The 25,415-nt window shown below is 49.6% G+C and overlaps 1 long non-coding RNA gene across 1 annotated transcript in view; it reads right to left on the reverse strand.

The window, feature by feature from the left end:
* Positions 1–24,865, reverse strand: part of LOC309519657 — a 105,791-nt gene extending 80,926 nt beyond the window's left edge. The window contains exon 1 of the long non-coding RNA XR_014213940.1: positions 24,818–24,865. This is a non-coding gene — a long non-coding RNA (uncharacterized lncRNA). The remainder of the gene's footprint in view (positions 1–24,817) is intronic.
* Positions 24,866–25,415: the final 550 nt, after the last annotated feature.

The raw sequence follows: 25,415 nt of genomic DNA on the forward strand, positions 1-25,415 counted from the left end.
AGGTCTTACAGGAAAAGGCAAGGGGTGAGAAGGTGAAAAATGGCTTAGTCATGTATAATGAGATAAGAATCCAATGTCTTTGTTCAGACCAGGTCTCTCCATGGTTTTAAGTTTGGTAATGAGTTGCAATTCAGCAGCTTCTCTTTCCAGTCTATTTCTGAAATTCCTTTGTAGTAAAACAGCTACTTTGAGATCTTGTATAGAATGTCCTGGGAGATTGAAGTGTTCTCCTACTGGTTTCTCTGTTTTGTGATTCTTGATGTCAGATTTATGTCCGTTTATTCTTTGGCGAAAGGTTTGGCCTGTTTTTTTGTTTGTTTTTTTTACTATGGCAGACCAACACGGCTACCTACCTGTAACTTACCCATAGGTGCTAGGGGTGCAGGGCACCCGGGCGTCAGACTCTCAGGGGTGGCAGGCTGAGAGTCCAGGGCCCGAGAGTTGAGTCCGGGGAAGAGCCCATCTGTCTGTCGGAGCACTGCATCAGGCTCTTCTGCTGTGGGTGGCTCTGCACCACGAGTTCGGGGGCGACCGAGCCAGTGAGACGCTAAGGCAGCCAGCTGGCTCCACCCTCCTGCACGCCTGGGACTGGGCAACCGGAGGGGGGGTGCCAGGTGGATCTTTGCACCCTGGTGCCGCATATGCTTAAGACAGTCCTGGACAGAGGGGTTCACAGCACTAATAAATACCTTAGCAGGTCTTGTATTTCCATTAGGTTCCCAAGGAGATCCCGAAGGCAGAGGCCAGCACAGAGCAAAACAAGCTTACAGCATCATCCAAAACTCATGCACATACTGTCCCCCTTGGCTTATTGTACTCCATCCTAGGATGACATGGCATCCAGCCAGGTGTGGTGGGAAAAAGCCTGCTCATTTGTCTCTATGGCGACAGGGCTCATTTTTGGACATGGAAATGGTGGTACTTAACTGGCCAACTAAGACCACTGTCTTATGAAGAAATGGTTTGAGCAGTTCAGTAGCTTTTTCAACTAGATTCTAACTCTCCTTGATTCCAAATCACAGGCCTGGGTGGGGCCCACAGATATCATTTAGACTGCCCCCCAATTGATAACAATACTTTTGAAGGGATTATACCATTAAAGGGAGGGACCCCATCCCTGCTCTGTTTCAAAATGCATGAGATTATTCATCAAGAAAACCTCTTATCACTTCAACACACCATTGTGTCAGTTAAATGGACCTCAATCCTTCTAGATATGCATGACAAAGACATAGTCCAGGACTCTTTGCATAAAAAAAATGTGAGTGTGTGTTTGTGTGTCAGTTTGTTCTTTGAAGTTCCAATTTATAAAACCATCATGGCTCGATCTACAGCCTCAGCAAAAGGAATCACAGACCAGCCCTCTCCGAACTTACACCTGCCAGTTGTTGTTGAACTCCCATTCCCACCAACCCCACCTGGCACAGCCACCTGGCTAGGGGATGACGGAAGTTGGAGTCCAAAACAGGCTTCCTTCCATGCTGAACTTCTGGCACTTTGTGAAGACCGTTTTCTTTCAGCAGGCATTTTAAGTCAGTTTCCCCAATATTATGCTTAATTTTAACTGACTTTATAGTCATTGTACCTTTTGCATCTTCACTGCATGCTGCCTAGCCACTGCGGCGTTAAGAGATATATAAATGGTTGAAATAATAAAACTAAGAAAACGAAATTAAAATCTGGAGGTCACCAGGGTGTTTTTGAGGATTTGGCTTCAGCATTCTCCTCACCCCCACACGAACAAAGTAAATAATTGGGCATTTTCTTTCCCTGACTTTCCCAGCTGTTTCATCTGCAATTTCACAAAAGGAAATGGATTGTTCTTCTGCAGTTTGTGAACCTTTTGAATTACACCACCCAAGCTAAGAGAGGCTGAAAAATCAAGAGGTCTTTCCAGTTGGGAAAACTAAATTAATTCCAGGTTTAATGTGAGAGTTTTAGCATGGATCCCACCCTCACCCTGCCAGCCAGCCTGGAGAAACATCCCTTTGTGGAGAGGCTGTCCTTTGGAAGACAGCGGACGCAGCCTGGAAAATAAAGAACTGGCCACGATAGAATCTGAAACCTCGGGCGCCTTTTGTTTTCCATTGTTGGTGTTGATGATACCCTTTTGCTGGAATAACTCACCAACACTGACAGATAAGCTTTTAGGGTAGTGAAATCTTGGTGACACTTTAAGTGCCCCAAATGACAATACAAGGACGTGAAAAATTATCCTGCACACGCTCCACACAACAGGCTTGTCAAAAGTGCAGATGTCGCTGGGGAACTGAGGTTCCTTCTGCTGATGGGCAAGTTTCCCACCCACTCAGTGGGGCTATCATTACGATACCTTCCTCAAAAGTGGTTGTCAGGTCTGTCAAGTAATCACCTGCAATGGCTCTTTGGAAAACGGCATCACCTCCCTCCCTCTCTCCTCTCCTGCCATTCTTTGCAGGAAAACTCTGAGGTGACTTTTCAAAATCTGGGGGTCCCTCGTGCACATTCCCCTCCCTGTGCATCACCAAGAGGATCTCTCCTCCTCCTCCATCATCCCAGCCCCTCCACTTAAAATGCATTTCCAGAAGTGATTTAGAGAGGCCCGGGAAGGAAATGGAACAGCCTGATCTTGCTCACACAACAGATTCCCTGAAGGTCCTTATTCAAAATCCTCAATTTATCTGGTCATTAGATCTAATTAAATTCCTAAGACTTGGAGGCCTGATGAGTGAGTATTGCTTTTTCCCCCCTCACCAATTAAAATGGAAGAGATTAAAAAATGCCCTGAATGCTTTGTCCTTGCCATGGTTAATTGTGGAGGGAGGGGAATGGGTGTGTGCAAAAGGCTCCAGAGGAAGAAGGAAGGTAATAAAGGAATAAAGGAATAATTTCTTGGCCTAAAGTTGAATTTCCTTGCCAAAAAAAAAAAAGGATAGAAAATCCTTTAGAATTTTCTCAGCAAATTCCCGAGGGGGGATTGTCGCTATCTGTCACAAGAAATACAAGGCGCATTGTGGAAGGTGGAGCTTCTTCTGAACCCCCTCAAAATAACAATATCATAGCAACCACTAATTATGGCTCCCAGGAGATGCTTTGGTTAAGCAGGGAAATCCAAGATACTCTTGATTTGCGAAACACAAAGCATTTTGGGATCTATATAGCTTATGCATTTGGTTCTTGAACAGCTTCAGCCACTCGTTTTTGTGAAATTTGTGACAAGCTCAGAGATCATGGTGATGGTGGGGCCAATGAAATTCTGTTGATAACATCTTACAGGGACATGCTCTGTTCTGCTAAATAAGGTGCACTGAATGGAGACGTGCTCTCTTTGTAGGTCCTGAACTTGCAGCACCTCGATTTTGTTGGGTGAATCACTTGGAAGGCCTGGAAAACTTGGAAACACTAAGGAAGGTACAACACATGTTACCGATGTTGTGGTGTCTGTATGGATGCCCTGCAGGAAGACTGGATGTGCTGCTGGCAAAATGATCTTCAGGTAGTGAAGTGGTGGGAGACAAATGGTTATCTGCAGTGCTTTTTTCTGGGGGGTACTCAGTACCGACTTTTTAAAAAATATATGTTAAAAGTGTGACACTTCCTGTAACTTCATGAGCACCTTTTTCTATTAAGAAGCGCTGGTTATTTGGAGTGGTTAGAATTGGAGAGGTACATAGATAAAAAGCAACACAAGAGAATCTAGGGAGTGGGGACTGAAGAGGCAGGGCTGCATTTGCACAGCAGTTTATTCCATTTCTCCAAAGTTTCTGCATGATATTTGAGATTTTGCACAATGTAAACACCACTTCAAGAAAACTAATGGAATAGAGTGCATGCTTAGCACTCATTTATCTGTTATTTGATTCCAAAAACAACAAGAACAACACCTGTTTGCAGCCCGCTTACTGGAAGTAAAGTGACAAAATCTGGGGTGATATCACAGCATACAATTTCCCCCCTGCTGTTTTCTTGGAGGAATCATGGGGGAATAGAAGCATGTGCAGAAAGGGTGAAGGAGTAGCGATGTCTAATGACGTTAGTTGTTTTGTTCCACCATGCTCACTGCTGTGAATGAAATTTAGCATGGGATGCCTTTATATTGGTCAAAAAGCTACAGATCCATAAGACGACAGTGTGGAAAGACCATTAGGAAACAGGACAGAGGCACTAGCATTATAACGAGGAAAACTGAGGCAATATTCCCCATGTCTCAATGCACTCAAGATGCAGATACAGTTATAGCCAGGCTGGGGAAACCCTTCCCCCAGGCAGATGCTCAAAGGGCTGTTCAGTGGGCATTTAGGAATGAACAAAGCTCCTCTGAAAAATCTCCCTCATATCAAGACTCATTGGGCTTCTTTCTGAAGAGGGACCTCAACATCAATTTTGCATTTCTCTTGATTCTGCAGTGCAGATGGACAGAAGGGTAGCAATTTCTGTGGGTCAACATCTTTTCCTTCATGCCAGTCCAAGCTCACCTTCTGATCCCGTTGACGGTGGGGAAGATCCTGGAACCTGGACTGTCGTCTTCACCAACTGCAAGGACCAGGAGGCTTTGCTTGTGTGCACATCCCTCCATGGATCCATTTAGAGTTGTGTTTACTTGTATATCTTTTATACTTGTATGCATTTTGAGAGTAAGCTGCTTTGGGAGCCCATCTAGGCTGAAACAGATAAAGAAGGTGACATTTCTAGGGCAGCTGTAATTTCCAAGGACATTTCATAGAAGGCACCGGTCCCTGGTAAGCATGGGGACCTCTGGTCGTTTGGGAGCAGGCTAGTAAATGCTTTCATTTGCCTGTTTGCAAGGTTCCCAACCCGCACGAGTGGGGAAAGGCCGTATCCAGCCTCCTCGAAGCATCAGGGATCACTCACCCTTGACAACCTTACATCTCCATGCCGGTTTTTGAGTGACAGATGAGAAGGAGATGCGGATAAATTGCCAGGTGTCAGAGCGGTGTTTTATCTGTGGCTCTGAAGGAGCTTTCGGTGTATGTATGAGTTTTGTCTGGAGTGAGCAGTGCCAAATGACAATCAAGTGTCAAGCAACGCTGGGGCGGGAGCAGCAGCGAGGATTAGCAACAAATGGAGATGCAGCTGGGACCTGGAGGAAGGAAGAGGCCAGGGCCATGGATGGGAAGCAAAGGAATCAGCATAAGGAAGGCAGACCAGCTAGAGGGTGCTTGTCGGACAAGCTGTTGAGTTGATACACAAATCGCATAGTCCAGCCAAGTGCCATTTTTGGAATGGCATTTCAAAATGATTCTGGGCCAGATATCACATATAAGATCCATGTGCACCAACTTGATCGCTGTCCACTAACACTTGTACACACATACACAGTCATCACTTGGCGATCACATCAGGCAGTGATGGGATGCTGGTGGTAATGCCACCAACAGATCTGTCACGCCAAGCACAATGCTTGTTTCAGCAGCTGGTTTGCACATTGAAAGAAGCCCCATGCAGGCATTTAGTTACATTATTCTCTCTTCAGGAAAAGGAGCATAGTGGTGAGAGGCTCCTCCCCTTTGCATGCCTGAGGTCCATGAGTACATGTGAATAGTGTCTCTATGCATGGGCCGCTCTGAAGATTTCCTCCTGCAGGTGTAGAAAGCCAATATGAGGGAAGGGCTAATTTTTTCACAGGGTGGAATCTACACACATATAAAAAAAACACTGTGAAAAATGCTTTTTAACAAAAGTTTTGAAAAATACATTGAATTTGGCATAGTTCCATGTTGCCATCTAGTGTCACATTTGTATATTGCACTTTACAACAAAAAGTTTTATTTGCAGCTGTATAGCTGTGTCCACAATGTCATGTGTACAGAAGTGACACTGAACATCTGCACAGGTTAACACATCTACAGAAATCTCATGATGGACATGCATTTGTGAACATGCTCTTGTTGTACAGCCTGTACAGACTGAGTCCTCTGCAGAGCATTACATTTTTGCTGAAGCATGGTTAGGTGGTGCCCTAATGTTCCTTAGGTATTCTATGTGCAATGGGCCATTCATTCACACACGCAAGTCACTTCTTGATCTAGAAGCCCGCCCCACTGAACTTGCTACAATTGCCTGATCTTTGAAGGGTTTTTTTGGTTGCTTCCTGAATAAGAAGCCCTGTTTTCTAAATTCCAAGGTTTTGCTCTGCAAGATATTTTTTTTAAAAAATGCTCTGCAACTTAGTCAGCATGATTGCTGTCTCCTTATCACAAGACGGGCACTGTGAGCTGCCGGATGCCCAGTGGCAAGTCAAGGAAACTGATAGCCTGGCCAAGCATGAAGAGCAGAAAAACTATCCACGTCACAAGAAGATTGCAAGAGGAGTGCAGGATAAGAGCGAGGGAGCCTCTGTGTGTGGCTGCATGTTCTAATGCCTTGTGGAAAGTGCCTCTGTACTTTCTGAAAAGAGAAAGCATTGCTTGTAGGCCATGGACCAGGTCCTGCGAATGTTGGTGCACCTCAGCACCCAGTCCCCACGACCTCTAATCTGTGCTTATTCTAGAGAATACTGTTGCGTTCCACCCCAGTCTCTGAGCAGTGCGAGATTCTAGGTGCTTACTTCCAGGTTCGGTTTCCTTGGACTGAGGGACAGCAGAGACTGTGGTGTCTTTATGATACAGTGGTACCTCTGGATGCAAACGGGATCTGTTCTGGAGCCCCATTCGTATCCAGAACCAAACGCAACCCACGTCCGCGGGCCGTGATTTGCCGCTTCCGTGTATGCATGTGACGTCATTTTGACCATCTGCACATGCACGAGTGGCGAAACCTGGAAGTAACGCTCTCCATTACTTCCAGGTCGCCGTAGCGCGCAACCCGAAAATACTTATCCTGAAGCTACTTCAACCCAAGGTATGACTGTATATGGTTTGTTTGCATGTCTATACAAACTAGAATCATAGAATTGTGCAGTGGCGTAGCGTGGGTTGTCAGCACCCGGGGCAAGGCAAGTAATTTTGCGCCCCCTAACCCGTGGATTTACGCCCCTAACCCTAACCCCCAGATGTTGCGCCCGGTGCGGCCGGCCCCCCTGCACCCCCCACACTACGCCACTGGAATTGTGGACTTGGAAGGGACCCCAAGGAACATCTAGTCCAACCTTCTGCAATGCAGGAATCTCAGCTAAAGCATCCATGGCAGATGGCCACCCAACCTCTGCTTAAGGCACCTCCAAGGAAGGAGAGTCCACAACCTCCCGAGGGAGACTGTTCAACTGATGAACAGCTCTTACTGTCAGAAAGTTTTTTTCCTGATGTTTAGTCAGAATCTCCTTTCTTGTAGCCTACAATGGATGGGCTCTCAGCATTAACATCCCAGAAGGTCTTGCTTCCCCCATCATCAAAGTCTTGGATTCAAGCAGACATCAAGCATGGCTCTCCCTCTCTGGCGTCTCCCTGCTTCTAGCAGTGCCACACACCACACCACTCTGGCAATTGTTCTCCTCACCACCAGCCAGGTGAAGAAAGAGGCCACCCATTTATTCTTTGGCAGAGAACAAATCTCCTTTGTTATATGGGCAATTGTTTGCAGGGGGGTTGGGTTCAGTGGTCATGCATAAGCCTGTTCTCCCCTCGTTCCACCCTCATCTGACCTGAATCAAAACTCAGCCCTGAAGGGGATATGAAGTGGAGGAGACAGCAAGGTCCAAGGAAGCAAAGGAAGTTGAGAAAAGGAGGGAAAAGTTAGAAAGGTGATGAAGTAGGGGGGGGGGACCCTATAAAGCAGAAGAACAGGAGATGAAGGACATTGTTGGCAGGTAGGGTTAACTGTAGTGATGTATGGAAGTGAGAGCTAGACCATAAAGAAGGCTGATCGCCGAAGAATTGATGCTTTTGCATTATGGTGCTGGAGGAGACTCTTGAGAGTCCCATGGACTGCAAGAAGATCAAACCTATCCATTCTTAAGGAAATCAGCCTTGAGTGCTCACTGGAAGGACAGATCCTGAAGCTGAGGCTCCAATACTTCATGAGAAGAGAAGACTCCCTGGAAAAGACCCTGATGTTGGGAAAGATTGAGGGCACAATGAGAAGGGGACGACAGAGGAAGAGATGGCTACCAGCATGAGTTTGACCAAACTGCGGGAGGCAGTGGAAGACAGGAGTGCCTGCCGTGCTCTGGTCCATGGAGTCACGAAGAGTTGGACACAACTAAACGACTAAACAACAACAACAAAGGGTTACCTGTTGTGCCTTCTTCCCCCAAGAAAGCCCTGCTGTAATTGATCCGAGCTCCAGGTGAGCTACATAGGAAATGAAGTGTTGGTGGACCAAGAGGCCAAGGGAAGGATGGGTAGGAGAAGCCATGGGTTAGAGTCGTAAGTTGAAGAGAGAAGGAGAAGCCAGGATTCCTTCACCTTTTAATAATTGTGGAGGATTTCAGCAGGTGTAGCTTGCATGACAACCTATACTGGCTGAAATTCCCTCTTCTGCACAATTTGTTGTTGTTGGCATCTGTCTTGAGAGACAATGGAGCCAGATCTAGGGTGCAAGCCTGGCCAATATAAATGGATGTCTTGGGCTGCCCAGATGACAAAACCCCCTCTTGGCCTCTCTGATGTGGTCCAAAGGAAAGCAGAGCAATACGCTTGGCACCAGCTTTGGCTGCATGAGTTGACGGAAGGAGTACAAGGCACTGTGCAACCGTCTTAGGGACTCCACTATTAGCCTTATCCACTCAATCTGCTGGAGCTTGTTTTTGCATGCAGGGGAAGTCCCATATTCACTGAGGGTTTGAGACCAATCAGCTACTTACACCTGGTTTAGCCAGTCAGTTGAAGCCATTCCTGGGATGTGACTGCTGTTGCATGCTGACAGATTTTAGGAGCCACAGGTGAGGCTGAGTGCCAGGTGGGGACCAAAGGTAGACAAGCCCAGAAGGAACACAATGTGTCCCTCACCATAGGTACTACTCCTCCCCTAACACCTCAAACGGCCCATCTGTAGGACTAAGTAAAGAGTTGTTGTTGTTTTGCAAAGGCACAAAAGTCACTGCACAATGTCCTTTCTCGGTGGGGAACTGTTTCTTTGCCAGTCTGCACTGCTCACTGCAGTTCTGCAGGTGGAGCTCTAAGATCACAAGACCCCCTTGCTGCCTCCGTTCTCGCCTCCGCGAACAACAGGCACACACCATCACTGCACCTACGGCTGGGTATTCTGAAAATGACTTCTATGAAATCTCAGGCTTGATACGCTATCAATTTTTCCAGATGCCTTTTCAATATCTGTCTGGAGAACTGTATGAAATTACAGTAAGTGCCACAGCTTGGCATGCCATCATATGGTGGCCGGAGAACAAAAAAACAAAAACAAAATAAAATGATGAAAAAAATTCAATGGAAAGAAAATGGACCTAAAAGAAAGCACAGCCCACGATGGAATGGGTGGCCACTGATTCAATAATTGCCTCGTCATACAAATGCAGGTCTTTTCGAGATGCAGAGAGTCTCTTGGGTGTGCTGACTGCACCAGCTTCTAAGCAAGACCTCTCCCATAGGACTACAGTGAGACTGCCTTTGGTGGGTCTGTGAGATGTTTTCTCTGGACAAGACCCCAGGCTGTGTCCCCAAGACTCTCAGGTCTAATTGTAACTGAGAAGAATTATGTTGGATCAGCCCACCCAGTCCAACATCCGGTCTCCTGCACTGGCCAACCAGTAAACTCTAAGAAAGCTACCAGCACGAGGGCAAAAGTCCTTCCCCATTGTTGTCCCCCCCCCGCCTCATGGAGTAATGGGTACCGTGATGCACCATGTAGCTTCGTGATGACACTGAGAAGGACCAGTCCTCCATGAATCTGCCAGATCCCTTTTCTGCTTCATAATATTGTCTAAGTGATAGATCCATGTGCACACACACAAAAACAGGATGTTAGTGACATGTCTAGGCTAGGACATAATAGTTTTCCTTGTACAAAGATCTCTCTCTCACACACACACACACACAGAGAGAGAGAGAGAGAGAGAGAGAGAGGAGTATTCCATGTCTGCTCTCATCTGCAGTGATACTAGGGCTGCCATAGGTCAAGATTTTCCCGGATACAGTCAGGAAATGGGCTTGAAAATGGCGAATCAGCAAAATGTCTGGGGAAACCTAGAAGTATCGCAAGTAGGATTAAAAAAAAAAAAATCTTTCAAAATCCCAGAATCCCAGATTTTCACTTTTCAGGCACATGTAGTCAACCTCCAGAAGAACTCACTCAGAAGAGAACTCAACCCCTTTTTGTCTGCAGTCCACTTTGGTGTAATCTCTTAAAAAAGGCAAATTTCAGCAATTATGTTTCTGAATACCAGATGCTGGGAATCACAGGTGGGCAGAGTGCTGTTGTGCTCATGTCCTGTTTGCTGGCTTCCTAGAACACGCCCCTGGTTGGCCACTGCAAGAACAGGAGGAAGGACTAGATGGGCCCCTTGCAGGTTCTTCTCATGTTCTTATGCTAAAAATGTATGGAGTGGGTGTCTTTAAATGGTGGCTCCTTACAGCAATCTTTCCCAGGTAGATGTCCTCAGAGACGTTATTGGACTACAGATCCCACCAGCCCTCACCATGGGTCATGCTGGCTGGGGCTAATGGAAGCTGGGATGCACCAGGTTGAGGGAGGTTGCTATGCACCAGTCAAAATTTATTCAAAGGTCTTTCTTAAGCCCACCTACCCCTTCAGACAATAGGCAGGCAGGGACCCTTGATAGAGCCTTTTCAGTGATGGCACCCTGACATTGGAACTCTACTCCACGGGCCTATTTTCATGGCCCAAGCCTCATGTCTTTCTGGGGCCAAGCAGAGACCTCCTGATTCAGCCAGGGCTCCCCTCTCCCCTTTAGCTGCTGTCTTTTAAAGCACTGTTTATAAAGCTGGTTCACAAAGTTGCTCTGTTTTGCTTTGTTTAATCACAGTCAGTTTTTAGATATTATTCCTGTTTGCAAATTCTGTGTTAGTTGCTTGCAGCACCTTTTGCCTTGCAGAGCAGGGGGAGAGGGTAAAAAAACAAGAAATCCCTTTTAAAGAAGGAAAGAAAATATATGAGCTGAGATGGCTCAGTCAATATAGAGCATGAGACTCTTAATCTCAGGGTTCGAGGCCCACATGAAGAATTCCTGCATTGCAGGGGGTTGCATCAGATGGCCTTTGTGGTCCCTTCCAGCTCTACAATTATGTGATTTGATACCTACTTTGTGCAATGCTGGCTTAAATGGAGCTGAAGGTTAAAGGGCGAGAAGGCTCTTCAGATATGCCACATAGGGGACCCACAATGCAGGGGTATTAGGGGCACAGTCAGCCATGTGCAAAAGTGTCAACCCTTTTAACAGTGCATGTGCCTGAGCCAGTAAGGTTAATGTAAAAGGTAAAGGACCCCTGGAGAGTTAAGTCCAGTCAAAGGCAACTCTGGGGTTGCAGCGCTCATCTTGCTTTCAGGCCGAGGGAGCCGGCGTTTGTCCACAGGCAGCTTTCCAGGTCATGTGGCCAGCAGGACTAAATTGCTTCTGGAGCAACGGAACACCGTGATGGAAACAGAGCACATGGAAACACCGTTTACCTTCCCGCCGCAGAGGTACCTATTTATCTACTTGCACTGGCGTGCTTTCGAACTGCTAGGTTGGCAGCAGCTGGGACAGAACAATGGGAGCTCACCTTGTCGCTGGGATTCAACCCACTGACCTTCCGATAGGCAAGCCCCAGAGGCTCAGTGGTTTAGACCACAACACCACCCGCGTCCATGCCTGAGCCAGTAAGAAACTGTGTAATGCATGGGCATGTGGTACACAGGTCATTTGAACAAGCTGACATATGTGGAATGGCCGGGGGTCGTCTTGAAGTCTACTGGTCGTGAGCTTGTGATTCCATTTGCAAAGAAGTGCTGGGATCCACAGGTTCTGTTGCTTTAAACAGTCCTCCGCTGCGCAGTGCTGTTGCTGCCACCCACACAACCTGAACCTTAAAGCAACAACAAGCACAGACTCACTCAGCTGGATTGCTCTCTCTCCCTCCCTCCTCCCTCGTGAGCTCAGCCTGAAGCTGAGAGATGAGCCGGCCTGCTATTGCAGCAGTTGGTCTTCAGGTGTCTCTTTGGCACAAATAACACAGAATGCTGATGAATGGCAGGAGAGGTGGTGGCGGCATGGGAGGGGGGAGAGAAAGCGATGCTTTCCTCCGTGGAAACCAAAACAAGGGTGGGCAAACCCAATTTTGTATTCCGCAGATTTCGGGTTGGTGGAGGATTTTAAAAATGCAGGAACTCCTGGGCACAAATGGAGGTGTTAAAGGCACATATTATCGTTACAGGTATAATCCCCCTTTTGAAATAGAATGAGGTTGCTATACAAAAAGAAAAAAGAAAAAAAGGAAATTTTTGTTTATGCTCCATGGCTGCCAGAGAGTGCGAGAGAGAGATGGGGTGTGCATGTGTGCTGCATTGGAACTCAATGTGTTTGTGTAGGGAAGCGGGTGGCGCTGTGGTCTAAACCACTGAGCCTCTTGGGTTTGCCGATCAGAAGGTCGGTGGTTCAAATCCCTGCAGTGGGGTGAGCTTCCGTTGCTCTGTCCCAGCTCCTGCCAACCTAGCAGTGCCAAAGCACACCAGTGCAAGTAGATAAATAGGTACCACTGTGGTGGGGAAGGTAAACGGCGTTTCCGTGCGCTCTGGTTTCCGTCACTGTGTTCTGTTGCGCCAGAAGTGGTTTAGTCATGCTGGCTACATGACCTGGAAAGCTGTCTGTGGACAAACGCCGGCTCTCTCGGCCTGAAAGCGAGATGAGCACCGCAACCCCATAGTTGCCTTTGACTGGACTTAACCCTCCAGGGGTCCTTTACTGTTTTACCATGTGTTTGTACAGATTTGTCAGTTTCCAGCGTGGCTTGCTCATTTTTTGGGGTCCTTTTTCTGACAACAACAATCCACTGGTGAGGCCAGCTGGGCAGCTCTTTAGGGCCAGGGCCTCCAAAATAAAATTCGAAGAAGGCGGCAGTGCTTTTTTTTCAGCCGGAACATGCCAGAGTGCAATTCCAGCATCTCTCCACTGGACACCATTGTGGGCTGACCGCTTCTTGTCTTTACGTACTTCTGAGAAGCCCAAAATGAACATTTCAAGTCAAAGCTGGCCAGCGTGTGCAAATCTTACCTTTTTTTAGATCTATGACTCCACCTAGTTTCTAGCTGGTCCTAGCTGCAATTGGTCAAGCTATGGTTCCTTCCTTCCTTTAAATGAAATTTTTTTGAAAGCAAATTTCTAGCATGTTGAGCAGCTGGCTTTAATTGTTGCTTTACAGTCCTGCTGGTTTGCTGTCATGTGACGCTGCTGTTTTTGTGTTTTATATTGTCTTACGGTTGCATTTTTACAGTGTTGTTTATTCCTTTAACTGTACGGCGCTGTGGGAGTGGATGCTGGAGGGTGGTTCATAACCTCTCTGAATAAATAAAAAGATAAATTCAAATTAGGGGAGCCTTCATGAGAATCCCACCCTCTCCTCCCCAAAAAGAGGGAAAAAAATAACATTAGCTGGAGTAACTTAGTAACCCAAATGCTTTCCCTTTATCTCACATTCTTGAGGTGTGTTTTGTTTTTGTTTTAAGAAAAGAAAACATCCTGCAGGTTACCCTATAATCCTTGCAACAGCTCTATAAGGTAGGTCAGTTTATTTTTTTATTTGAATTTTATTTATTTATTAAAGTTCTTATGTTACATCGGTAAACATTATCATATTACATCACGAGGCTTATTATACTATAATTTTCAACATGTGTGCAAAGTTTATATACTAAAAGGAAAAAAAAGAAAAGAAAAACAACAAGGGCAAAAAACTATTCCAAAATCATATATATACCAACACTTTGGACTTCTTGTCTATCCCGTTGCATATTCCTTTTTTACAAATGAATGTACTCTTATTATTGTATATTTCTTTACATTTTATCTAATACATTCCTATATCAATATGTACCCTTGGTCTTATTTCTGAACTCCGTCTCTCTCCAACGTCAATCGAATGCTTGACGTTGCAGTTTATTTTATTTTGTGTCTATTGCATTTCATACCCCTGTTGCTCCAAAGAATTTAGGGTGCTGGTGTGTGTGTGTGTGTGTGTGTGTGTGTGTGTGTTTCTTAGCCATTACCAGACGCCACTTTGCAGCTCTGCCTTCCACACTGGAGCCTCTGCATAGCCACCCTGAATCCAAGGCTCTGAGGTTTTGAGCTTCCCAGAAGCATTGGGGGTGGAGGGTGAGTAGTCTGACGACCGCTATTGGAAACTGCCAGAGGCATAGGCACCAGTTTGGGGGGCGGGCAAGGCCTATGCCCCCCTCTCATGTTTCTTTTAGGGCCCAGGCCCCTTCAATGTTCAGAAGGCATTTGGCTCCGCGCCCCGGCTCCTCACGTGCGATGTCAGGTGGTCACACAATGTCATGCACCTGACACCAGGATGTCGCATCGCGCCCCCTCAGTTGTCTTGAGAAGCTGACACCTCTGGTCAGAGGTCAGCCAGGAGATAGAAAATGAGAGTTGGAGTGGAGGGCCATACCAAGCAGACGGGAGCCAGTGTGGTGTAGTGGTTAAGAGCTGTGGACTCATAATCTGGTGAACTGGGTTCGCTTCCCCGCTCCTCCACATGCAGCTGCTGGGTGACCTTGGGCTGGTCACACTTCTTTGAAGTCTCTCAGCCTCACTCACCTCACAGTGTTTGTTGTGGGGGAGGAAGGGAAAGGAGATTGTTAGCCGCTTTGAGACTCCTTAGGGTAGTGATAAAGCGGGATATCAAATCCAAACTCTTTTCTTCTCTTCTTCTACTCTTGCTCCAGCCACAGACCAAACAGGAAGTCTTTTATACACTTCCTTTCTGTTCAGGAGGCTGGCCTGGGTGGGTGGGGACATTCTAGAGCAGAGTTTTCCCAAACTTGGCCCTCCAGCTGTTTTTGGACTACACTTCCCATGATCCCTGACCACTGGTCCTGCTAGCCAGGGATGATGGGGGTTGTAGTCCATAAGCAGCTGGAGACTCAAGTTTGGGAAGCCCTGTTCTAGAGCTAAAGAGTAGTTCGGGGGGGGGGGATGTTCCAATCTGCAGTTCAGGTGCCTCACCACATGGGGGGTGTGCTGCGTGGTGTAGTGGTTCAGAGTGGTGGACTCGTAATCTGGGGAACCAGGTTTGCGTCTCCGCTCCTCCACATGCCCCTGCTGGGTGACCTTGGGCCAGTCACACTTCTCTGAAGTCTCTCAGCCTCACTCACCTCACAGAGTGTTTGTTGTGGGGGAGGAAGGGAAAGGAGATTGTTAGCCGCTTTGAGATTCCTTAGGGTAGTGATAAAGCGGGATATCAAATCCAAACTCTTCTTCTTCTTCTCCTGCACGTGAAGCGAGAGGCTTCCAGTTCCAACTTAGCAGCTTCTGACACAAACAGAAATTGAGCAGGTTCTCTGGCCAATCCTGCAAAGCGTGTTCTCATAGAAGAGAGAGCACGTGTTGCGGATGGGGCCAAACAAAGCCCCCAGTTAGTGACCAGCCCATTGAGGGCAATGGGATGGAGCAGATTGGTTAAAGCTGTTACTGGGGCAAAATTGATGTTGCCAATTTAGGGGTGGGTTTAGTCCCCTTATATAAGCAGGGTCCACAGCTTTCTCTTTCTCTTTTGCTGTGGACATCGGATCTTTTACACCGGAGTGAAACAGCGAGAGAAATCTTGGTCGTATTGATCTTAGCTTTACCTTTCTTTCCTTCCTAATTCAATTTATCCCCAAGCGATTGGTTAAGTTAATTTTTTCTGAATTATTATTATTAATTTAATTTTCTTCCCTGTTAATTTATCCTGTCTTCTCCCTGGGGGGGGGGGTGATCTCCCGGTCCCGACTGGCTACGGCCCGGTCTCGGCCGAGCCGTTGTCCGGGCCGGGAAGGCTCTGGCCGGCGGGGGCTGGGTCCCTGCTGTATCTGGCCCGGCTATCCCTGGCCATTAGAGCCTGCCTACTGACCCACGGCCTACCGCTCCCGGGGCCTACCGCTGCTGCGGGGCGGCTGCGGTTCGGCTGTTACCCACCCTCCCCCCTTCCCCCTTACTCACGTTTGAGTTCCCCTGGGTCTCGCGGCCGCCGCTGCGGTTGACTGTGGCCCGCGGGGAGGCGCCTTCACGCGTCCGGCGGCGCGGTGATCGGCCCCAGCCCGCTTCGGTGCGGTTGGGGGGCCTGCGCGGCCTGGGCCGCCTTCCCAGCGTCGGGGCCTAGGGGCTCCCGGAGCTCGCTGCTGCAGCGGCTGCTGCGCGCGGCCCGCCGGGGCGCCTCGATCGCCCGCGCCTGGGCCAGATCCCGCCGGGCCTGCCGCGCTGCGCCGTTGGTCGCGTCCGGCGGCGCGGCGATCGGCCCCGGCCCGCTTCGGCGCGGTTAGGGGGCCTGCGCGGCCTGGCCCGCCTTCCGGGCGTCGGGGCCTAGGGGCTCCCGGAGCTTGCTGCTGCAGCGGCTGCTGCGCGCGGCCCGCCGGGGCGTCTCGATCGCCCGCGCCTGGGCCGGATCCGGCCGGGCCTGCCGCGCCGCGCCGTTGGCCTAGGCCGCCTTCCCGGCATCGGGGCCTAGGGGCTCCCGGGGCTCGCTGCTGCAGCGGCTGCTGCGCGCGGCCCGCCGGGGGTGCCCATCCGGCCAGGCCTGCCGCGCCGCGGGCCGCCTCCGGTGGCGCGGGGGTCTGCTGCGGCCGAGGCTTGGGCGGCCCGGGCCGCCTTTCTCGTTTTGAGGCCCGTGGAGGCCTCTCGGCTCCCGAACGGGGGAGCAGTTTTTCCACCTTTCCCCCTCCTCTCTCGCCCCTCCCGTCCCTGCGGGCCCTCTAGGGGTGCCGGCGGGGGGCCGTGAGAGCTGCGGAGCCCTTACCTGCGCCGCTGGGCCTCCTCATCGGCGCTTGGGGGGCTCCTGCTGAATCGATCCCTGGTTCCTGGCCCAGCCTCACTTGTGATCCCCCAATTGCGGGGGGCAATTTTGGCGGGAGCGCCATCTTGCCCCGTTTCACTAATAGAGGCCCCTGCTGGCCGGATCTGGTAACTGCAGGGCCTGCTCGTGTTAGCTGCGCACCGCAGTGGCCTCTAGTGGCCAATCTGGTATTGCAGGGGTTGTTGAATTTTACCTGTTCAGGTTTGCCTGTTAATCCCTGTTGCTTATACCACTGACTAAGCCTCCGAATACGCTTGGGGCGTTGGGGTTATTCTCCTGCCTGCTGGTTGTTTATTCTTTTATTAAAATTCGTTAATTTGTATTGTATTATTTTATTGTATTATTATTTAATTCTATTTAATTTTGACTTAATTTCATTTGTTTTATTTCCTCTTATTTGATTTTCTGTCCAAAGCCAGTAGCAGGCATGGCTCCAAAAAAGGCGACAAGGAAGTCGGCCCCTCCCCTCTCTGCTAAGCGGCCCATAAAAGGCCCATCTCAGGCTCTGCGTTCTCCTCAACCTGGCCAGTCTTTACAACGAGTCCAATCCAGGGTCTCTAGTTTGGCTGGTGACCCGGTGTCTCTGGCAAGGATGGAGGCGGAGCTGGATGGCCTGATGCATCGCCACTCGACCCCGTCAACTTCTTCTGCTATGCTGGCTCCCCCTGTGGATGCTCCGCTTCCACCGTCTTCATCCAGTGAAGAAGAGGAAGAGCCAGTGCCAGCCAGTGGCTACTTGCCTGACGTGCCACAGGCTCAGTCCTCGGTGCCGCCTGTGTCGCAGGTGGCCGTGCCACGGGGTCGGGTCTCTGCCCGGGCGGGGGCTAGGAGAAGGGCACCTGCACGGGGCCTTGTTGTGCGGGGTTGGCCTGCGCAGCCCGCAGTTGCAGGCAGAGCGATTCCTGGTCATTCACAGGTTGTGTCTTTTCAGTCACTTCCAGCCACTTCGCAGCAGGGTGACGCATCAGAATCGTCGGTCGAGGATAGCCTCCCTCTCCCTCCGAAGACGTCCTCAGGTGGTCATCGCCGCCATAAGAGAAGTTCAAGGAGGCGTGCCAAGAAGAGGCGTAGGGACACCTCGTCCTCTTCATCAGGTGAGTCATCCCAGAGTTCGAGTAGCGATGAGGAAGCGCACCTTAAGTTATACTGGGGTTTTGGGGAAGCCTCGGGGCTTCCAAAATGGGTTTGGGAGCGGAGGGCGAACTCCCATAGGGCCAGATATGGGGCAGTGTTAGACTGCCTTGAAGGGGTCCTGGTGCCGGATGTAAAAGTCTCTACCAACTCGGCCAGGGACATTATTCCGGGGGCTCACCTGTCCGCCAAATTACGCTCAAGGATCTTGGACGGCCGCTACGTTGATATCTTTAGCTTAGCTCCCCCGTTGGAAGGTCAGGAGCCTCTGGATAAGGGCCTGCCTGCTCCAAAGAAGCGGTCAATCATAGCTAAGGCCGACAGGACCTTCGAGCGTTGGCTAGATAGTTTTCAGGTTTTTGCTGGAGTTGTGGCCGCAGCCTACCCCAGGAGATCATTGCATCTTTGGGTGTATCTGTCCATTGTCCGTTCCGCCTTCACAATGGCTGGAGAAACTGCTGCGCTAGCTTACGACCAGAATTTTAGGCGTAGGGCGGCTAAGATCCCTACGGCCCGCTGGGATCGGAAGGACTTGGATGTCTGGACCACTTATGTGGCCCCCCGAATAGAGAAGAAGGCCCCTGACTCCCAGAAGTTTAAGGCTGCCCCTACCAGGTTGGGAAAAAAGTTTTTTTGCTGGGATTTCAATAAGGGTGCTTGCACACGGCAGTCTTGTAAATACGCACATGCGTGTGATAAGTGTTCAGGGAACCATTCCGGGTCCGCGTGCCAGACTGGCCGCCGCCCCTTTCGAAAAGGGGGGGGCTCTCAACAGCCCCCAAAAACCGCAGCCCAAGCCCCTGCCGGGGGAGCAGGGAAGTAGCTTGATTTCCTCTTTAGCTTACACCCCGGTAAGGCTACAGCCGCTGCTTTCTTTGTTGGAGTTGTACCCCGATGCCAAGGCGGCGTCTTATTTGCGCGAAGGTTTTTCTTTAGGTTTTAGAATCCCGGTGGTCTCTACCCCGGTTGCCAGAAACCCAGCCAACCAGAAATCGATTAGGGATATGCCAGAGGTGGCACGAAGAAAAATTGGCAAGGAACTAGCTTTACGTCGCATGGCCGGTCCATTTGCGGTCCCTCCATTTCCCAATTTGCATATTTCACCTTTGGGCATAGTTCCCAAAAAAGCCCCGGGGGAATTTCGCCTAATACATAATCTTTCACATCCCAGAGGCACATCAGTAAATGATGTGATTCCCCCGGAGCTTTGTTCAGTGAGGTATGCTTCTTTGGATCACGCAATCAAGATGATCCGAAAATTTGGGCCAGGCGCCTTACTGGCAAAATGCGACATTGAATCAGCATTTCGGCTGCTTCCTATTCATCCCGATGATTTTTGGTTGCTGGGATTTCAGTTCGAAGGGAGTTTTTACTTCGATAAGGCTATGCCCATGGGCTGCTCAGTTGCCTGTGCGGCCTTTGAGAGTTTTAGTTCGTTTTTGGAATGGGCTTTACGTGAGAAAACCGGTTTAAGCGGTGTCACGCATTATCTTGATGATTTTTTGGTCGCCTCTGCAGGCAATACGGGGGATTGTGTGGTCTTATTGCAAGCCTTCGCTTCCTTAACGAAAGAGCTGGGCGTCCCGTTAGCGGCTGAGAAGACCGAGGGTCCTTCTACCAAGCTGACTTACCTGGGTATCTTGTTAGATACCGTGGCTCAAACATCTAGCCTGCCTCCTGAAAAAATAACCAATTTAAGAATGGTCATCGAAGAGATGATTCCTTTAAAGAAGGTCTCCCTGCGGCAACTTCAGTCTTTGCTGGGCCACCTGAACTTTGCTTGCAGGGTGGTCGCTCCCGGGCGACCTTTCTGTTCACGCTTGGCCAGACTCACCTCGGGCCTGCAGGCCCCGCATCACAGGGTCCGCCTTCCTGCTCAGGTACGGGCTGACCTTGCTATTTGGTTGGAATTCTTGGAGGAATTCAACGGGGTGTCCTTGTGGCAGGACACTTTGAACCTCCACAACGACTTCCAAGTGCATTCGGATGCTGCGGGGTCCTTAGGGTTTGGCTTGTACTGGGATGGCAGGTGGTGCGCTGAGCGCTGGCCTCCTGCATGGAGGGGGCAGGCTATAACCAGGGACTTAACCTTTCTTGAGTTTTTCCCCATTGTAGTGGCAGTGCACTTGTGGGTCGAACAATTTAGGGATCACCGTGTTTGTTTCTGGACTGATAACCAGGCGGTGGTGAATGTACTGGCCAAGCAGTCTTCACGATCCCCTCGGGTATCTGCCCTTCTTCGGGCCTTCGTCTTGCATTGCTTGCGTTTTAACATTGTTTTTTCTGCCCGTTTTGTCCCAGGAATTTCTAACGAAATTGCTGATGCTCTGTCCCGTTTTCAGATGGAGCGTTTCAGGTCCCTGGTGCCAGTGGCTCGAGACCGTCCGGAAATTTTCCCGGATCATCTCTGGAACCTTGGCAGAACTTAGTCTTACAGGGAGTAGCTGCATCTGTGGCACCTTCTACCTTGAGGTCCTATAAAAAGGCCTGGGCGGACTTTTTGTTATTTAGTGGGCAGCCTGCTGGGGAGGTTACCACCCCCCACTCCACCTCTCAGGTGCTCCGGTATCTGGCACATCTATTCCAGATGCGTCGTGCAGCTAGGACCCTACGCCTGCATTCTGCAGCAATTTCCTTTTTTAGTAAAGCATATTTTGATAAAGATCCGTGTAAGAAGTTTGTAGTGCGTAGGGCCCTGGAGGGATGGGGGCGACTCACTCCTTCCAGGCCCGTCTCCAGGCGACCCATTACATTTGAATTGCTGGCGCAGATGCGGTCTAAGCTGCGGAGCATCTGTTGGTCGAAATTTGAGGTTCGGCTATTTTCAGCAGCCTTTTCGTTAACTTTCTTTGGGGCCCTGAGGGTTGGCGAAGTGGTCCTCGAGCCCAAGCAGGACGGAGGTTCCAGGGGTTTGTTGATGCAGGATGTGAGTGTGTCTTCAAGGGACCTGCAGGTTCACGTCAGGAATTCAAAGACGGATCAACTAGGTAGGGGCGCTGTCATTACACTTCCTGCGACGGGCGAAGGTGGCCCTTGCCCGGTGAAGGACCTTAAGAAGTATTTAGCCCTGCGCCCTGGTGGCGAAGGGCCCCTGTTCATACACGAAAATGGCCGCCCGCTGGTGAGACACCAGTTTGCGGGAGTGTTGCGAAAAGCTGTGGAGGCTTGCGGCCTCCCGGCTTCTGAGTTTGCCCCTCACTCGTTTAGGATTGGGGCGGCTACAACTGCCGCTCACTGGGGTTTGTCAGTTAAGAGGATAAAGGACCTGGGTCGGTGGCGTTCGGATGCATTCAGAACCTACGTGAGGAAATAATGTGTTGTTGTACTTACATATGTGTGTTTTACCCTAGGTCAGGCTGCTATCTGTATTTGGATAGTAGGGCACAGTATTGTGCACTGGGCTGCAGACAGAGCTCGCCAGTCCGGACTGGGTGACGGCCTGGGATTACCGCGCCGCGTTCAGGTGTCCTGGATTTCCAGAAGGGGGATGCTGTGGAGGGAATTGTTACCTCTCATGCGAAGGCGTGTCTTCCAATGTGGCCCTCCTTCAGCGATCGTGGTGCAGCCCGGGGAGAACGATATGGTTTCCTCTTCCTGCTACGAGCTGCGTGCTACCATATTACAGGACCTTGGGGAATTGGCGGCACGGGTGCCGTCAACTAAGCTAATTTGGTCACAGCTGTTGCAACGCCGCATCTGGCGGGGTAGTCCTTGCCCAGTCGCCACGGAACGTGTAAGGAAGCGGATTAATTCCGCAGCAAGCAGGCTGGTGGTGAATCTGGGTGGGGCTGTAATTCCTCACCCTCTGATTTCATTCAAGGCGACTGAGTTTTACAGGGATGATGGGGTTCATCTCTCGCCATTGGGGAATGATGTGTGGCTGGATGATCTAGTGTCCAGGCTGAGGGTGTGGTTTAATTTGTGAGTGGTTGGCGGCGAGCGTAAGGGCTCGAATGGCGGTTAGGCATTGGTTAAAATTGGTTGGTGGAGGGGTATGGATTGGCTGTGCCTGCCCCTCCAATGCTGCTGAGACGGGTATTCCGTTAAAGGAATTCTGAAGCTTACCATCCCCCTCGTCCAAACCCTGACGGCAGGGTGCGGGCCGTGTAAGCTTCAAGGAACATGCGCGGAGCAGTGAGAGTCTGTGACGCAGCTCCATCTGACTCTGACCATGTTTCCTCCGGGACTGGCTAAGGAGTCAGTGCTGTCCCCCAAGGCGGGGGGGGACGTAGTCATAACCAATGCCTAAGCAACCACTCTCAATCTGTATATAAAATAAAGTTGTGGCCAAAATTATGCCAAAAACCAAACAAAAATTATGTGTGATGTCTGAGTTATTGGGGAAGGGGCTTTGTGGGACTTCAGCACGCAAAGCGTGTTCTCATAGAAGAGAGAGCACGTGTTGCGGATGGGGCCAAACAAAGCCCCCAGTTAGTGACCAGCCCATTGAGGGCAATGGGATGGAGCAGATTGGTTAAAGCTGTTACTGGGGCAAAATTGATGTTGCCAATTTAGGGGTGGGTTTAGTCCCCTTATATAAGCAGGGTCCACAGCTTTCTCTTTCTCTTTTGCTGTGGACATCGGATCTCCCGCCCGCCCTCCCTTGTTTGGGCTTGCGCTTTGACCTTGCTTTGCCTGTCATGGGGTCGTTCGCCTTGGTGCGGGGGCCCAGTAGGAATTTGTCCAATTGGCTGATTAGTGCGTGCCTTTTGGGTTTTGCCTACTGCTTAGCAAATCGTCACAACTTGTAAGGTTGGCGGTTAGGCATTGGTTAAAATTGGTTGGTGGAGGGGTATGGATTGGCTGTGCCTGCCCCTCCAATGCTGCTGAGACGGGTATTCCGTTAAAGGAATTCTGAAGCTTACCATCCCCCTCGTCCAAACCCTGACGGCAGGGTGCGGGCCGTGTAAGCTTCAAGGAACATGCGCGGAGCAGTGAGAGTCTGTGACGCAGCTCCATCTGACTCTGACCATGTTTCCTCCGGGACTGGCTAAGGAGTCAGTGCTGTCCCCCAAGGCGGGGGGGGACGTAGTCATAACCAATGCCTAAGCAACCACTCTCAATCTGTATATAAAATAAAGTTGTGGCCAAAATTATGCCAAAAACCAAACAAAAATTATGTGTGATGTCTGAGTTATTGGGGAAGGGGCTTTGTGGGACTTCAGCACGCAAAGCCATCCTTAAGAGTCATATAATGGTTTGGTTTGCCTACAAAGAATCTGCTACAGGAGCCGGGGATGGAATAGATCGGTCCCCCCACCCCCAGCCCACCTGCCCACCTTCCTTTATTTCCCTCATATGCACAAGCCTTCAATATTTCATGAGACCTAGGTGCTTAATAATGGATGGGAAACATGTTTACAAAGAGAAGTTTCTCACTGTAGATATAATAGAGCACCTCCCAGGACCTGTTCTTAGCTCCTACTTACATTTCCCTACTGATAGCCAGCTTGCCGAACAATCCACCCCGGCCATCTGTGGAAGCATTGGGAGATGCTTCTGTATGCAAAGAACGAGGAGAGGTGGAAAAGTATGTTGGACATGTGTGTGAGATTTCGAAACAAATGTCTCCAATTTGGGGTCATTAGGAACTGAGCCCATCCCCCTCACCTTAGTCTTGGCTTTCAATGCTTCATTGCTTCCTCATCTGTCCTAACAACAACAACAACAACAACAACAATTTGTTTATTTATACCCCACTCATCTGGCTGGGTTTCCCCAGCCACTCTAGGCGGTTCCCAACAGAATATTAAAAACACAATACAGCGTTAAACATTAAAAAACTTCCCTAAACAGGGCTGCCTTCAGATGTCTTTTAAAAGTAAGATAGTTGCTTATTGCCTTGACATCTGCTGGGAGGGCGTTCCACAGGGCAGGTGCCACTACCGAGAAGGCCCTCTGCCTGGTTCCCTGTAACCTCACTTCTCACAGCAAGGGAACCGCCAGAAGGCCCTCAGCGCTGGACCTCAATGTGAACAATGGGGGTGGAGACGCTTCTTCAGGTATACAGGACCGAGGCCGTTTCCCCTTCTCCTCCTTCCTTTCTCACACTCTCTTCTTGAAAGGATGGAAAGAAGACAAGAGATTTGCCTAAGGTCCTTGTCCCTGACTTTCTGTGGTGGAAGGTTGGTGAGCATGCTCGGAGCCTGCATGGCTAACTTGAACTCTAGGAAGTGTCATTTTATTTTATTTTTTTTACTCCTGTTGATTCAGTTGTCAAAGACTACTATAATGCTTCAGGGTTCTGCTGGCAGGATGAGGAGGGTCAGGCCAGCACTCAAGCTGGAATCAAAGGGTTTAAAAAGAGGTATTCATCTCTTTAAAAATAACACAACCAATTCATAAACAATCAAAACACCCCTTATTGACCCTCCCCCCCAAAAAAAAAACGATCGAAGAAAAGCGCAAAGGAAGTAGATATGATACTAGTGTGATTTAGTGGTTGGAGTGTAGGACTAGGGTCTGGGTTTGAATCCTGGCTCAGCCATGAAGCTCACTGGGTGATCTTGGGCCAGTCACTGTCTCTCAGCCTGGCCCACATCACAGGGTTCTTGTGGGAATAAAATAGAGAAGTGAGCACCACCATGTACACCACCAGTGGGAGGGAAAATTGCTACACAAATGTAATAGCAAATTAAATTTAGCCTGAAGGAGGGGAGTTTTTTTGCGGGGGGGGGGTGGACGACGATGACGACATGGTAGCACTGTTCCAATATCTGGAGTGCTGCTCAAGCAGCTGACAAACATATGTTCTCTGCTGTTGTCCCAGAGGTCAGGACTAGATGGGATGGGCTTAATAATAATAATACTTTATGATTTATACCCTGACCATCTGGCTGGGTTTCTCCAGCCACTCTGGGTGGCTCCCAACAGAATATTAAAAACACAATACATAATCATACATTAAAAAAACTTCCCTAAACAGGGCTGCCTTCAGATGTCTTCTAAAAGTCAGATATTTATTGCCTTGACATCTGCTGGGAGGACATTCCACAGGGCAAGCACCACTGCCTAGAAGGCCCTCTGCCTGGTTCCCTGTAACCTCACTTCTCATAGCAAGGGAACTGCTGGAAGGCCCTCGGTGCTGGACCTCAGTGTCCGGGCTGAATGATGGGGGTGGAGATGCTCCTTCAGGTATAATGGGCCAAGGCCATTTAGAAAGGTAGATTTCAGTGAACCATCAGGAGAGACTTGTTAAAGGTAAGCCAGGTTGGGCAGTGGAACCAGTAGCCTGCAGGGGGGGAAGGGCTCTGTTTTGCTGGTGGTTGTCAAGCACAGGCTGGACATGTTAGGAATGATGCAGATTCTGGATTCTCTGAACTGAGCAGCAACTAAATGGACCACAAGCCCCCATGAGAACCTAAGCCGTGAGACCTAAACATCATCCTGGGTGTACAGTATGAGCCT

The sequence above is a fragment of the Podarcis vaucheri genome, assembly GCF_965113315.1.
Source record: "Podarcis vaucheri genome assembly, chromosome: 15".
In the NCBI taxonomy this organism is placed as follows: Eukaryota; Metazoa; Chordata; class Lepidosauria; order Squamata; family Lacertidae; genus Podarcis; species Podarcis vaucheri.